At 35.5% G+C, this 16,363-nt stretch overlaps 1 long non-coding RNA gene across 1 annotated transcript in view; it reads left to right on the top strand.

Moving 5' to 3' along the window:
- The window catches only part of LOC140712024 (uncharacterized), a 58,058-nt gene extending 43,017 nt beyond the window's left edge, over window positions 1–15,041 (top strand). The window contains exon 3 of the long non-coding RNA XR_012093429.1: window positions 13,778–15,041. This is a non-coding gene — a long non-coding RNA (uncharacterized lncRNA). The remainder of the gene's footprint in view (window positions 1–13,777) is intronic.
- The last annotated feature ends 1,322 nt before the right edge of the window (window positions 15,042–16,363 follow it).

The raw sequence follows: 16,363 nt of genomic DNA on the forward strand, positions 1-16,363 counted from the left end.
TCCCCCCCACATCTCTTAGACTGCAGGGATCAGGAGTTGAGGTGGAGTTGGGTATTTTTCTTCTCTCACATGGAACACTAGAAAGGGACTAGTGTTGAGTGCTTTCCTTTCCCCATATTGAAGGATATAGGGCTAAAGTTGGGTATTTCCTTTCCTCTAAGCAAGTTAACCTCTGACAAAAAAATATTTTGCTTGATGGCAAGCTATACTAAGGAGATCAGAGAGCTCTTAGTGTATTTCAGAATGGTTTTTTGTCTCCTCCTTGTGCTAGAAAAACAAGGGTAGTTTACTCTGATCTTCATAGTAAGAACTTCCTGAGGCTCTAGGAGGAAAAACTTAAGAAAGTCTGATTTCCCGCCGGGCGCGGTGGCTCACGCCTGTAATCCCAGCACTTTGGGAGGCTGAGGCGGGCGGATCACAAGGTCAGGAGATCGAGACCATGGTGAAACCCCATCTCTACTAAAAATAGAAAAAATTAGCCGGGCGCAGTGGCGGGCGCCTGTAGTCCCAGCTACTCGGGAGGCTGAGGCAGGAGAATGGCGTGAACCCCGGGGGGCGGAGCTTGCAGTGAGCCGAGATTGCGCCACTGCACTCCAGCCTGGGCGACAGAGCGAGACTCCGTCTCAAAAAAAAAAAAAAAAAAAAAAAAGAAAGTCTGATTTCCCCTGATACTCCCCTCACTTTTTGGAATTTTTAACTCTCTAGCTTGTCCACAGTGAGCCTCCAGCATTTGACCAACTATAGTGTTTCTACTGGTATCGACTCCAGGTGAAAATGGAAGACAGGGGAATAAAGAGAAGCACAGCTTGCCACTTCTGCTCCTGGTAAGCTGTGCTTCTCTTTATTCACTGTTTTCCATTTTGGGGGACAGCAGTTTGTCTTGGACATCACTTTTTCATGGATCTAAGATATGTTAATTTTACAATTTTATAATTTTTGTGTGTCTATGTGAGGATGGGAGTGATAACTTTCAAATTCTTTACATATTGGATCAGAAATAAAAGTATCCCAATGTTTTCAACATAATATGGAAATTAATGTAAATATCCACCAATGGGGATTTAATAAATTTAATAAATTATGATTAAATACATAGCAACAAAGAATAGGTTAAGAACTCTGCTTAGGATGGTGAAAGTTCTGAGATTTACTTCACTTAAAAACTATCAAGTTAGTCAATCACAGTTTCATGGATGGAAGCCATGAGATTCTTGGATCAAAGACAAAGCACTTGATTATTCACAATACAGCAGTCAAGGGCATCATGTATGCATAGGTTCACCTTGTCCCCCATTTCTATGGAGACAAGGTACAGGAGTTCATATGGATCCTGCACATACAGTCATGTTGCATCATGGCTCATGGACCTCAAACTTAGAGAACTCAACTCTTTCATAATCAACTGCAAACAAATCTGTTATTTTTCCATAGAGATATGCTATCTTTATTTTCCTTGGACAGTAAAGAAATCTTCCCTCTGCCTGGAAGATATATACAATCTCTATTTTTCAAAGAAGTTTGCTATACAAACATTCTAGAAAAGTCTGTCACAAAAACAGCCAGTACATCTGTTTATCAGATTTGCAGTAACACGAGAGAAACATGGAGATTATCTCTCAAAATTTTCAGGATCTGGAACTAAACTATCTCACTTCGGCTACCTCTAATGTCTTTTATCTCTGTGATCTCGTGCAAAGTTAATGAATCTCTCTGTCCTTCAGTTTCCTTATATGTAAAATGGGTTTAATAATTGTACTATTAAGAATTGAAGTGATTAGAGTATTAGAAAAGTACCAAAATCCCCAGCCTAGCCAACGTGGTGAAACCCCATCTCTACTAAAAATACAAAAATCAGCTGGGCGTGATGATGCACACTTATGATTCCAGATACTTGGGAGGCTGAGGTATGAGGATCACTTAAACTCTGGAGGTGGAGGCTACAATGAGCTGAGATCATGCCACTGCACTGCAGCCTGTATGACAGAATGAGACTCCATCTAAAAGAAAAAGAAAAGAAGACAGAAAGAAAGAAAGAAGAAAGAAAGAGAGAGAGAGAGAAAGAGAGAGAAAGAAAGAAAGAAAGAAAGAAAGAAAGAAAGAAAGAAAGAAAGAAAGAAAGAAAGAAAAGAAAAGAAAAGAAGGAAGGAAAGAAGGAAGGAAGGAAGGAAAGAAGGAAGGAAGGAAGGAAAGAAGGGAAATTCAACTAAATGTTTTAAATGTTTAAACATATTAGCTAGTACTATAATTATGATACAGTGATACAAGTGAATTCTGTCTATCTCTTATACATGAATGAAACAATGCTATGGAATTATATCTAAGATGTATTTTAAGTGGGAATAAACCAAAGTCCAAAGCACTATAGAGTGTACTACCATCTGTTTGAAATCAAAGTAAAACCCAAATGTACATACAGACCCACATATATAGATGCTTATTACATATGCCTAGGCTGTCTCTAGTAGGATACTCACATACTGAAAATTCAGCTTGCCTCTAAAGAGTAGAGCTCATGGCTAGGGAAAAGGGTAAAAAGAAAACATACTTTTCTCTCTAATCTCCTTAATAATTTTTGAACATTGTAGTATGTGAGTGTATTAACTATTTTAAAATGTTTAATAAAATAAACTATATGGATAGTTTATTTTTATGAAAATGTCTTTGTTTATGAGGAAAACACAACTGTTTATGTGTTGAGATTTATATGTGATTAGAACAAATACAACCTATTAAAATACCAAGTCATTTTAATAATGTAAAGTTCTGAATTGGTTATACAAAATTTTGAATAAAGAAGATCTTCAATATAAATACAGGTAAACGTTAGAATTATAACCAAGATTGTGTGTTTGGTAGTTTCAAGTTGAATCAACTTGGTTGAAATGATTTAGTGACTTTTGATTCTTGCAGGATTAACTCATTAAGCTTCCTTTCAAATTTTGGTTTTGTCCTATTCCAGACTCAAAATCTATACGCCAAACAAAACCAGAACCTTTTAAAAAGACTCTATTGAATTTCCTGTGCACTTGTGAATGTCAGTGGTTTTTATCATCAAACCACAAAAAAAGCAGGATTAAGATATGTGGACCTTGCAATGATGGTGAAAACTTCACATTAATTATGGATGAAAGACTCAGCAGAACTGAGCAAGTTCAGATTAAGTTTGGCAAATTTATTGTTATTTTCCAGAAAACTAGCCAAGTATTACAGGGTGGGGGTTACCCATTCTCTCTCCTCTACCAACACATGTTTCCCTTTGCATCAATTATGTCATTGAGATTTTGGCAATTTTGCCTTGGATTTATGGGACTTGGAAAGAAGGCTAATGACTGCAGCCTCTTGGGCTCTCTTTTCTGTGGAAGCATTCTCCTTGAGGTTGTCATTTTAAAATATACTATTGCTGATATCTGCCTCTTGTACTTAATCTCACCCTTGAAATGTCCCAGATCTTGTGATGTGGCTAACTCTCAGAAAAATATTGCTGCTGCTAGATAGCCAAGAACTTTTAATATTGATATAGTATTTTCAAAATAGTCATTGCCTGTTCTAAAATATTATGAAAATATGTTTCATTATATGAAACTTTTCAGTAGTCCTAGTATCATCTACAGTTCAGTCTTTATCACCCCGCATGGCAACAGCGATGGATATTCACATTTGGAAGATAGTTGAGTTCAGATCTGGATTTTTACCTCCTTTACCTGCTGTGCAAACTTAGAAAATTACTACACATTCCTGAGCATCACCTTCACTAGAAAAAACTGGGTTTAATCAATTCATAACAGTCAGACTCCTGGGAAAAAAGAAGCATATTCAATAGTATTAAATAAAGCAAATTTAATGAAGAGGCTCTTTACAAGGTTGTGAGCAGAGTTCAAAGGAAACCAGCAAGTGAGAATGGAAAAGCCCAGGGTCAGCACCACCAGTAACACAGTACTATCTCTATACTTGAAGAGCAAGGAAAGGGCATGGTTACCAGAACCAAGCAAGAATGCTGCTATGGGAGAAGGTTACCCAGTAGGAGCTAAATAAATGGAAATACAATATGTGCAATGTGTTTAGAAAAATAAAACTAGTACAGAGGCATACAATTGTGTTTAAGTAACTAAAATATTCATAGAGGAGAAAAGTAAAATTTGGAAAGATGTCAACAATTGGGCACTGGTGATAGGAATAACTGTTTTTTTCTTAGAAAAGAGAAATAACAAGGGAATTTACCCAGAATTTATTTAAGTGTTGTACAAATTAAAATTTTTAAATTGTGATATAACAAATCAAAGGAATATAACTATACCTCTGAAACAAACCTAAATGTATAAAAGGAGTCACTATAGGATAAAAAAAAAATCATCTGAGAGGAAGATGAATTTTTCAATAAATATTGCTTAGAAAGTTGTCCAAGAGTTTGGGAAAGATTGGATGCTTGCTTTTAATATACAATACAATAAATAAATGTCTAAATAAATAATATAAAGTCCTGGAAACAATGAATTCTGTATAATCAACAGAAAATATTTGCAAGTATAGAATTGATCTGAAGCTATTTTTGTTATCCTTTCATTTTTTGAAAGTTTTTATGTATTTTCTACTTCCCATTGTATTCTATTCCTTGGTGCTTGAGTTATTCAGAAAGATATATTTTCTTTATTATTTTAGTATAGTTTTTATAAAGTATACATTTTTGTTTCCACTTTTTTGTGATTTAGTCAGAGAACGTTTTTCTGTATTATGTATTTTTAAAAACTAATTGAAACTTGCTTTATAGGCTAGTTGTGATTAATTGTTTTAAATGCTGCCTGAATAATTTTTGATCAAGTATTCAAAAGCAAATGCAACAAAACCAAAAAAAGACAAATGTGACCTTTTTAAAAGAAAAAGTCTACACAGCCAAAGGAACAATCAACATAGTAAACAGATAACCTATAGAATGGGAAAAGCAGATTTTCAAACTATGCATCAAACAAAGAGCTAAATAGTACATCAAACAAAGAGCTAAAATACCCAGATGATATGGTTTGGCTCTGTGTCTCCACTCAAATCTCATCTGATTGTAAACCCCATGTGTCAAGGGAGGAACCGGGTGGGAGGCAATTGGATCACAGGGTGGTTTCCCCCATGTTGTTCTTGTGATGGTGGGGGGAGTTCTTATGAGATCTTGATGGTTTAAAAGTGGCAGTTTCCCCTGTGCTCTCTTTTTTCTCCTACTGCCATGTAAGGAAGGTGCCTTCTCCTCTTCTGCCTTCCACCATAATTGCCCCGCCATGTGGGACTCTGAGTTAATTAAAACTTTTATTTATAAATAACCCAGTCTCAAGTAGTATCTTTATAGTAGAGTGAAAACTGACTAATACAGCAGAATCTACAAGGAACTCAAACAACTGAACAATGGCAATGAAATAAGCCCATTAAAGAGTAGGCAAAAGATGTGAATATTCTTCAAAAGAAGACATACAAGTGACCAAGAAACATATGCAAAAAATGCTTAACATCACCAATCATCAGAGAAATGCAATTCAAAACCACCATGAGATACCATCTGACACCAATTAGAATGGTGATTATTAAAAAGTCATAAACAAACAGTTATTGGTGAGGATGCAGAGCAAAGGAAATGCTTATATGCTGTTGGTGAGAATGTAAACTAGTACAATCCTCCTACTGGATATATACCTAAAGGGAAAGAAATCATTCTGTTAAGACGACATCTCTACTCTTATGTTTATCACAACGCTACTTATAATAGCAAAGATATGGAATCAACCTAAGAGTCCATCAATGGAGAATTGGATTAAAATATGTTTTATATGTATATACGCGCACACACATATATACATATATATATACGCACACACGTATATGTATGTCAAATACCACATGCTCTCAATTACAAGTGGGAGCTAAACAATGGGTACACATGGACAGAGTGGAATAATAGACACTGAAGACTATAAGAGGTGGAGAGTGAAAGAGGGGCAAAGGTTGAAAGTTACCTATTGGGTAAAATATTCACTGACTCTTTGGATGATGAGTACACTAGAAGCCCAGACTCCACCACTCTATAATATATGCATGTATAAAATCTGCACTCATGACCCCAGAAATAAAAATTAAAAACTGACAAACATTAAACATGCTGCCTGAGTACTTGAAAGACTATATTCTCTATTTTTAGGGCAATATGCTCTTTATATTTATTGTTTCAAAAATCTTTTATTGGGGGTGTAAAAGTCTTCAAAGGGTAATTAGGTAAGAATTGATTTTTCAGTTCCTTGAACTTAGTATGTATTCTTTCCTCAAATCTAACTCTCTGATAACTTATTAGAAAGGTTATTATGCATCCTTTCTTTGCCTTTTGTCATTTCCTCTTCACCTGTTGATATGATTTGGCTGTGTCCCCACCCAAATCTCATCTTGAATTGTAACTCCCACAATTCCCACATCTCATGGAAGGGACCCAGTGGGAGTAATTGCACCATGGGGGGCAGGTCTTTCTCATGCTGTTCTCATGACAGGGAATATGTTTTACAAGATCTGATGGTTCTATAACAAGCTGCACAAGCTCTCTCTCTTTACTTGCTGCCATCCATATAAGATGTGACTTGTGCCTCCGTGCCTTCTGCCTTGATTGTGAGGCCTCCCCAGTCATGCAGATCTGTAAGTCCATTAAACTTCTTTCTTTTCTAAGTTGCCCAGTCTTCGGTATGTCTTTATCATCTAAGTGAAAACGGACTAATACACCTATCTTCTATTTTTCTCTGCAAAGTCATACCTCTCACCAATCTAAGTCTTGCTATTGTGCAATGCCCTGCGTGAAAAACTTCCAAAGTAGTAGTTTAAAATATCAGTGCTGGTGTTGAAAAAGGAAATGATTTCAGTTCCTGCGTAATAAGTACTTTTGAAAGACAAGTAGTGTTTGGCCAGGCGCGGTGGCTCACCCCTATAATCCCAGCATTTTGGGAGGCCAAGGCGGGCAGATCACGAGGTCAGGAGTTTGAGACCAGCCTGGCCAACATGGTGAAACCCAGTCTCTACTAAAAATGCAAAAAAAAAAATTAACTGGGCATGGTGGTGTGTGCCTGTAATCCCAGCTACTTGGGAGACTGAGGCAGGAGAATAGTTTGAACCCACGAGGCAGAGATTGCAGTGAGCCAAGATCACTGCAAGAGCCATTGCACTCCAGCTTGGGTGACAGGGTTAGACTCTGCCTCAAAAAAGAAAAAAAAAAAAAAAAAGACAAGTAGTTTCCAAATTATTTTCTGAAAACAAAATATAAGTATTTTATATATATAAATATATATTATATTGTTTATATAAATATGTATTATATTGTTTATATATATATATATTTTTTTCATCCACACACCTAGCATATGCATCTTTAATCAACCAAAAGAAAAACAAAAGTCCCCATGTACAAGTGAAAAAAATCCATAGTGTTGACACAGGCATAACTAATATCAACTGCATTTATATACAGCTAAATAAGCTCAAGAAAACTCTTCTATATGTATACACAAAAGTCATTTATTATGAGGTCTATATACATTTATTCCCTCCGAAGCCTTTAGTGCCACCTCTAGGTAAAGACACCAACACTTCATTTACATATCCTATAAAATAAAAAAACTGTTTCCAGGGTTGACAATACTGTGCATCCTATATTCAGACCATGTAGTTTCTACTGAATATAAGTTTTGTTAAAAGACAAAACTGTTAACTATAACTATAGCTACAATGTGCTAAGTGATACATAGTATACAAGGATTCAAATTGTAACATCAAAACAAAAAATGTAACACCAAAAACAAAAACATCAATAACATAACATCAAAAACCTGTAACTGCTATATATATAGTGGTTATTTTTATATATGTATAGGTAATATAGTGGTTATATTTTATATATACACACATAATATAGTTGTTATATACAATATATATTAATGTCCACTGTTGAATATATATATATATATGTAGTGTCTTCTTGCTGTTTTCCTTTGTGATTCAACAGTTTTTTGTAGTACTATGCTTTGATTCAGTTATCTATGATAATCTGTTTTAAGTTGATAATGACTTAACTTCTGTTGCATATAAAAAGCTCTAGACTTTCACTTTTCCCCTACTACATTTTATAATTTTATGTCACAATTTGCATCTTTTTACATTGTTTATAACTTAGCAAATTGTTGTAGCTATATTCAATAAAAGCATAGTACTACAGAAAACTACTGAATCACAAAGGAAGACAGCAAGAAAAGAAGAAAGGAACCAAAGAAATACAAGCAGCCAACAGGAAACAATTAACAAAATGGCAATAATAAGTTTTTAATCTATCTGTAGTAACTTTAAATGTAATAGATTAAATTATCCAATCAAAAGACATAGAGTGACTGAATAAATAAAAAGTAAGATCCAACTATATGCTGTCTCTGAGACTCACTTTCACTTTAAGGATGTACATAGGCTGATCGTAAAGGGATAAAAAATACTTCAAGCAAATGGCAACCAAAGGGGAGGAGAGGTGGGCATATACATTAGAATAAAAAAGGCCTTAAGTAAATAGTTGTCAGAAGAGACAAAGACCTTCATTATATAACAAGAAAGGAGTCAATCACAATTGTAAATATATTTGCACCCAACATTAGAGCACCTAAATATGTAAAGCAAATATTAAGAGGACTGAAGGGAAAAACAAGTAATACAATAATAGTACAAGAGTTTAAATCTATTTTTTAACAATGAATAGATCCTCCAGACTGAAAATCAATAAGGAAAATCCAGACATGAATAGAACAATAGATCAAATGAACCTAACAGATCTGTGCAGATCATTCCATACAACAGCAGCAGAATACATATTCTTAAGTGCACCTAAAACATTATATTAATTATATTTTAGGCCACAAAACAGAACAGTAATTATGCATTCTGTCTTTGGCCCTTTGTCATCTCCTCTTTACTTACCTTCTTCTTTCCTCTCCAAAGGAAATTAAGAAATATAAGAAGATTGAAATCATATCAAATATATTTTCTGACCACAATGGTATAAAACTAAAAAATCAATTACAGAAAGAATATTGGAGAATTCACAAATATGTGGAAATTAAACAACATGTTCCTGAAAAACCAATGGATCAAAAAAAGAAGTGAAAAAATTGAAAGACAATTTAAAACAAACAAAAATGAAAAAATAATATGCCAAAATTTATGAAATGCAGTTAAAGCAGTTCTAAGAAGAAAGTTAATAGCAATAAAAAAGAAAAGGACTCAAAGAGAAAACCTAAATCTACGCCTTGAAGACCTAGAGAAAAAGAACTAAGTGTGGAATACGGTGGCTCATGCCTGTAATCTCAGCACTTTGGGATACTGAGGTGGGCGGATTGCCTGAAGTCAGGAGTTTGAGACCAGCCTTTTCAATATGGTGAAACCCCATCTCTTCTGAAAATGCAAAAATTAGCCGGGCATGGCAATGGGTGCCTGTAATCCTAGGTACTCGGGAGACTGAGGCAGTAGAATGGCTTGAACTCAGGAGGTGGAGGTTGCAGTGAGCCAAGGCCATTCTGGTGACATCTCAGACAAAAATGAAAAACATGATATTGGACAATGAAGAAATAGTGATCCTTGTAATCATGTGGCAAAGAACATGGCTGAATTATGTTTATGTCCTACTGCTTTGTGGTAGAACTTATAAGCAATGAAATTCAATATGTGGCTGGGGAAATATCCATGCAAAGTGTTAAAGAAGCAGCCTGGTTTCTCTTGGCTGCTTCTTATAAAATACCAGAAGAAAGAAATGAGTTGAAGACATAGTTGTTAATCAAAAGGGAAGCAGAACTTTAAAATTTGAAAATTTCTAAGCCTAGCCATATTGGAAAAAATTAGAAAGCCTGTTTATGACAGAATAAGGGTTTGGCCAAGTGTATTAGGGTTCCCTAGAGGGACAGAACTAATAGGACATGTGTATATATATATATTTATTAAGTATCAACTTACATGATCCCAAAGTCCCAAAATAGGCTGGCAGAAGATCACTTCAACAGTAGGTCCTGGCTTTGGTTGAGAATTAGATGGTTACAAGAGTGCTTGGTTTGGCCCATTGTGGAGCCTCCAGTTGATTATTGTGTAGGGAGGGTACAGCCACAGTTTTGCCATCAAGATATTTTTGTTGTTATTGACTATGATCAGTTTTCCAGGAAGCAATAGCTCTGGTTTCTTCATTCAGGGCCTTCACTACTTCAACTCTGTACCCATTAGGCTCGAGGCCATTTTAAGAGGCAAGGTTGAATACACAAGCTCGAGCTTCATTGAGAATGTAATCAATGACAGTAAAATTCCTTGACTCTGTTTTATCTCCTCCATGTTAAATAAAACATGCTAATACTGATATGGACAATGAAGCCCAGGCTGAGGTGGTCTCAGATGGAGATGAGGAACTTATTGGGAACTGGAGCAAAGGTCGCTCTTGCTGTGCTTCAGCAGGGAGACTGGTGGCATTTTGTCCCTGCCCTAGAGATCTGTGGAACTTTGAACTTCACAGAAATGATTCAGGGTATCTGGTGGGAGAAATTTCTAAACAGCAAAGCATTCAAGATGTGACCTGGGTGCTCTTAAAGGCATTCAGTTATAAGTATTCACAAAGAGATGGTTTGAAATTGGAACTTATGTTTGAAAAAGAAGCAGAGCATAAAAGTCTGGAAAATTTGCAGCATAACATTGCAATAGAAATGAAAATCACATTTTCTGGGGAGAAATTCAAGTTGGCTACAAACATTTGCATAAGTAATGAGGAGCTGAATGTTAATCACCAAGAAAATGGGGAAAATGTCTCCAGAGCATGTCAGAGATCTTGGTGGCAGCCCTTCTCATCACAGGCATGGAGGCCTAGGAGGGAACAATAGCTTCATGGACTCTGCAGCCTTGGGGCTTGATGCCCTTTGTCCCAGCTATGGCTAAAAGAGGCCAAGGTACAGCTTGAGCCATTGCTTCAGAGGGTGCATGTGGTATTAGACCATAGTTTTCTTTCTGCCGGTGAAGGTTGGATTAACCCTTAATTATTCCTAAGGTTAGTCACAAATGTAGAGGCAAAAGAAGACTGGCATCTTTAAAATAGAGGAAGTTGACAACTCCAGAGAGGAACAGGATAAGCAAACACTATGGAATTATGTTTGTAAAAAGAAGATGGGAAAATGCAAAATCCATACTATTATATGATTGAGAGAAAGTGTAAATGAAGATTGGATGACGATAATATTATTTGTTTTCTTTTTTCTTTCTTTCTTTTTTTTTTTTTGGTCAGGATGCCAACAGAAGATAGTTTTCATACTAAAAATAAAAAGCTAAAGTATGAAGATTCAAAAATCCTCATACTTAGGCACAATGAAATTGCAAACTTACACATTTTCTTATACAGGTGAACATATGATTGGATAACACTTAATTGTAAACAAAATATCCTATAAGACTAACAAAATAATGTATTTCTGAGTGCATTTGTGAGATGTGTACTTGTGCTTTGTCAGCTACTCTAAGCGCTTGCTGTAGTTCAGTAAATCAAAGTGACACTGATAAATGTAACATTGCTGGTTTTGGGGAAAGAGAGCAAAATGAAACAAAACAAACTTAAAAATATATAGTATTAGTGTATTCTCGCCCAAATCACCTCTGTAAATGTTTTGAGATAAGAGCATTTAAGGAAACATTCTCGTTTTGGCTTGGGAAAGGGCAGAGGTATAGAAGTTTATCTAAGAAAGAATGGGGAGTGATCTGTTTGCCTCAGGCCAATAGGGTGCATTTGATTAGCGGGAAAAGAAACCAACAACAAAAACAGCCTTTAGATAGCTTTCCTGGAGTGTTGACTGCCCATACTAAATCATCAACACCTCACTGCACACCATTGCCGGGAGAGAAGAAAACATCCTTCTCTTTCATTTTTTTCTTCCTTTAAAAGGCCAAACATGCTGTCTTTGGATTGAGTTCAATCCTGCTTTAATTCATTAAAAAGTGAAACAAAATCACCATTTACATCCTTGACAGCTGGCAGGTTTTATGTGTTCTTACTACCCCTGCCAAGTAGCAAAGGTTTCATTCAGTTCAGTCACGGATCCTTGGAGAGCTCCAAGTGTGGAGCCCAACAAAACACAGTGGTAACAATGACACAGAAACCTGCGGGCATGGGGTATTATGCCAATGCACCGGTGTGTAGGAAGTCGTAACTTTTAAACACTTCAAAAGAAACTCCAACAAAAGCTTTGAGAGGGCCCAGATCCTGGGAAGCTTCGGTACCAGTGGGGGTAGAAGTGTATTAAAATGGTGTTGATTCTTTTTAATATGATTCTAGCTATCTAAAGTAAGAAATGTATTTTGAAGAGCACATAAAAAGCAGTTGATAATTAAATTATCTTTCATCTTTAAAAAGTATAGAGAGCAATGGAACTTGTAATAGGTGAATGTAACTAAAATTGAGAATTGGACCCTAGAACAATTCTTGGAATTTAAAACATACTTGTTTTTATTTAAAAAAAAAAAAAAATACTACTAATTTCTTAAATGCATGAGGCTTTAGTATGGGTGTGGTAAGGAAAGAAATCATGAATTTTGAACTTCCTTTTGTTACTTAAAAACAGAAAAAAACAATTATATAAATGTCTATAAGAAATGACTAGTTGTAAATTAATTATGGTAAAGTTTAGGCTTCTCTTTCTAATTGTACTTTTCTTTTGGCTTGAACAGGAGCTCGGTTAATTATGTGTAGTTATCACAAGCCTTGCAGTGAGAGCGAATGTGGGTTAACAGGGTAACTAAATGTTAATTGCATTTCTTAACCCAGATTGGTTTCCACAGGCACCAAATGATTGTCCTTCTCCAAAGGCCAAAGCCTAGTGTTCAGAGATCTACTTTTGGAATCTGACTCTCAGTTTCTATTCCACTTTTACCTTAGCAGATGTGTGATTTTAGGGATGTTACTTAATTTTTCTAGACTTCAATATCTTAAATTATAAACTGGAATAAAATAAGACCATCTACTCCTACAGTTAGAATAAAGATTAAATAAGATAATGATATAAAATGTTTAAACAAGTGCCTGGCACATTGAAGCATTCGAAAATGTTAATGATAATTATTACCACAATCTAAGGTATATTTTTCATTTACTAGTCTCTAGAAGTACTAGCTTAAATGATAAATTCAAATGCCAGGTCAAGTACTTTGTGATCCTTGGCTACGAAGGCCAAATGACTTGCAAACTAGACATGGATGCCACTGTTCATTACTGATAGTGCTTTGAGGTAGAGTCAGAATTTTAACTTAACCCTCTACTTTTGGTTTATACTTACTGCTTTTTGACTAAACGAAGGGTAGAAACAAAACTATAATCGGGTTTTAGCACCAAAAATAAATTTTTTATTTAGTTAGTGCACTTGTGTGTGTACTTATGTGTGTGTGTGCGTGTGTGTGTGCATATTGTATATATTCGGGCTTTGAATACGACATCCCTGCTGTTACCAAGGACATCTAAAAGGGATCCACAGCCACTTTCATAATTGAGTCTCAATCCAGCCCAGCAGTATTGCTAGATTAATACAGTTGGCTTCATTAAATTAAGAAACAGCTTTATACATGAGAAACTATTCACCAATCTTCACTATATTACTAAAAAATAGTTGTTTTGTAAATCATAGATTATTTATATTACTTGACTGGGTCAGTTTCATGTAGTTTCGGTTAGTTATTTTTATATGTCCGTTATTTTATGATCTCTACTTCTTATCTCTTGTAGAAGAAATGGCTCAGAGCTGCAACTACAGCCCAGAAATAGAACTACTTTTGGCTGTGAAACAAAAAGCCAGAGGCACTGGACTTTTCTGGCGAAATGTAATCAGTATGGCATGTGTTTAGCCTTTGGTTATTTCATTTATTAAGCTAGGAAGTTCTTAAAAACAACTTGCTTTGAGAAAACCATGTTACTGCTTTTTGCTTGTGCAAGATACTGTTTGTTGAAGTTTAAAATAAATATATAATCCTAGGGTTAGCATTGGCTAATAAAATTAATTTACAGAAAAACAATGAAGTGACTTCTAGTCATTATAAATTTTGAGTTCTATTTTTTTAATATCAGTGAGGGAAGATGAGAGACCTATTTTGTTTCCAACCAGATCTTATAGTGAGAAATTTAGTGGGCAATAAGCTTTGGAATCCATTTTTATATAGCAAGTAAGACCAAGAAATTTTTTACTTTAGAGGTTTGTGAGACTCCTGAAGGTTTTGAACTGATACAGAATTACAAACTTCAACATAAGTAGAAGATAATGGAAAGGCAGAATCACAAAGGATGTCACAGCAATTCTCTCTGTGTGGACTGTTAAATTTCTCAAATAAATTTAGATACAATTTTAAAGTCTATTTTTTATAGGCATGTATGCTTTGAGCAAAAGAGAGTTATCATGATGAAGACATTGGTCCAAAAGAAAGATATTTCCAACACCTCAAAGGCAATATATTTAGAAGTGAAGTCCTACTTTATAAAATACTTCATCCTTCTAACAGAACCATTTTTATGAGGTGTTAAAATGTAATTTTCTGTAAAACACAGTTCTTCTATAAATAAAAAATAAACACGGTCAACAATTGTATTCAGCTCATTAATTAATGAGGGAATCAGCGAGACACTAAGACTGGTTCAAAAAGCTTTGAGAAGATGAATATCTAAAAACAATTTAATAAAGGACAGTTTGGATAAGATTGCAAGTTTAGGTACAATGTTGGTTAATCTCCTAAAGAACAAACATCCTTAAACTCTTGGATTATCTTTTCTTTTTATAGAAATTGTTTGTGTATCTACCAGGCAAAATCTGGAAGTTAACTTTAAAGTCTGAGACTTTAATCAGTTATAAACAGAGAGTTGAAAAAAGTATGTTCTCATAAGCATTTAAATAATTCTGGCCTGTGCCGTTGAAAAAACGTCACTTCTTTTATTTTTTTTCTGCTTTATTTTCAACTTTTATATAATTTTTCTTTACAAAATAAAACCACAATTTCGCAAGGCTAGGAATATTGACTTTCTCTCCAGTCTCTCAGGTTGTTTGCTACATCTTGTTGATACATTTTCACATTATTTCTAGCATTTTTTTTTTTTTTTTTTTTTTTTTTGAGATGGAGTCTCGCTCTCTCGCCCAGGCTGGAGTACAGTGGCATGATCTTGGCTCACTGCAACCTCCACCTCCCGGTTTAAGCAATTCTCTGCCTCAGCCTCCTGAACAGCTGGCTTTACAGGTGCCTGCCCTAATTTTAGTATTTTTAGTAGAGATGGGGTTTCACCATCTTGGCCAGGCTGGTCTTGAACTCCTGATCTCATGATCCACCTTCCTCGGCCTCCCAAAGTGCAGCATAATATTTCTAAAGCATGCTCTGTGAGATAAGTGAGATACATGGCCAAGCACATTTAGAAATGTAAACATGTTCTTCTTTTCCCATAACCAATGAAGTTACCATTGGATCTTCGATACAATTAGAATTGATATGGAAGAATGGAGAGTTCTCTGTTCAGTGTACCTTCTTTGAAGGAACTGTGATACAGATCAAGGACAAAATGGGCCACCATGTTGGGAAGGAACTTCATTAGAGATAGCTATGAGCTTGATACTCCTTTTCATTGTAAAAGGCCGTTCCTTCCTTCTTTTCTTCCTTTCTTTCTCTCTCCCTCTTTCTTTCTCTCCTTCCTTCCTTCCCTCTTTCCTTCCTTCCACCTTCACTCCCTCCCTCTCTCCTTCCCTCACTCCCTCTTCCTTCCTTCCTTCCTTTCTTCCTTCCTTCCCTTGCCTTCCTTCCACCTTCCCTCCCTCCCCCTCCCTTATTTCCTTCCTTCCTTCCTTCCTTCCTTCCTTCCTTCCTCTCTCTTTCTCTTCCCTTCATTCCTTCCTTTACTGTCTCTTTATTTGTTCTTTTATTTATTTATTTATTTATTTATTTATTTATTTATTTAATATCTTTCTTTCCTTGGCAGTGAAAAAGTTAAGTAGTTAGACTTATTGTGCTTGGAAATAAGAGATACTCTCCAACTCCCAACTCCCATAGAAGGTGGGGCTGAATCCAGGAGGAAGTCTGAGGAAATAAAAATGTGTAAAAAGGGCTGTGTCTCTGTTAATACTAATTTATGTATCAAAATATGAATCTAGATTCTCCAAATTTATCCTAAACTGCCTTTCATATAACATTAAGAGAAGGAACTCCGGGAGACCAAAAACCAAACCACTAGAACAAGCTCAGCATTTCCCTGAATGTATGGGAATAATTCCTTGCTGCATCTCGAACTTGGATAAGTTATTAACTAATGTTGGAGAAGTGCTGTTATTAAATACATATAATA

The sequence above is a fragment of the Chlorocebus sabaeus genome, chromosome 7 (genome assembly GCF_047675955.1).
Source record: "Chlorocebus sabaeus isolate Y175 chromosome 7, mChlSab1.0.hap1, whole genome shotgun sequence".
Classification (NCBI taxonomy): Eukaryota; Metazoa; Chordata; class Mammalia; order Primates; family Cercopithecidae; genus Chlorocebus; species Chlorocebus sabaeus.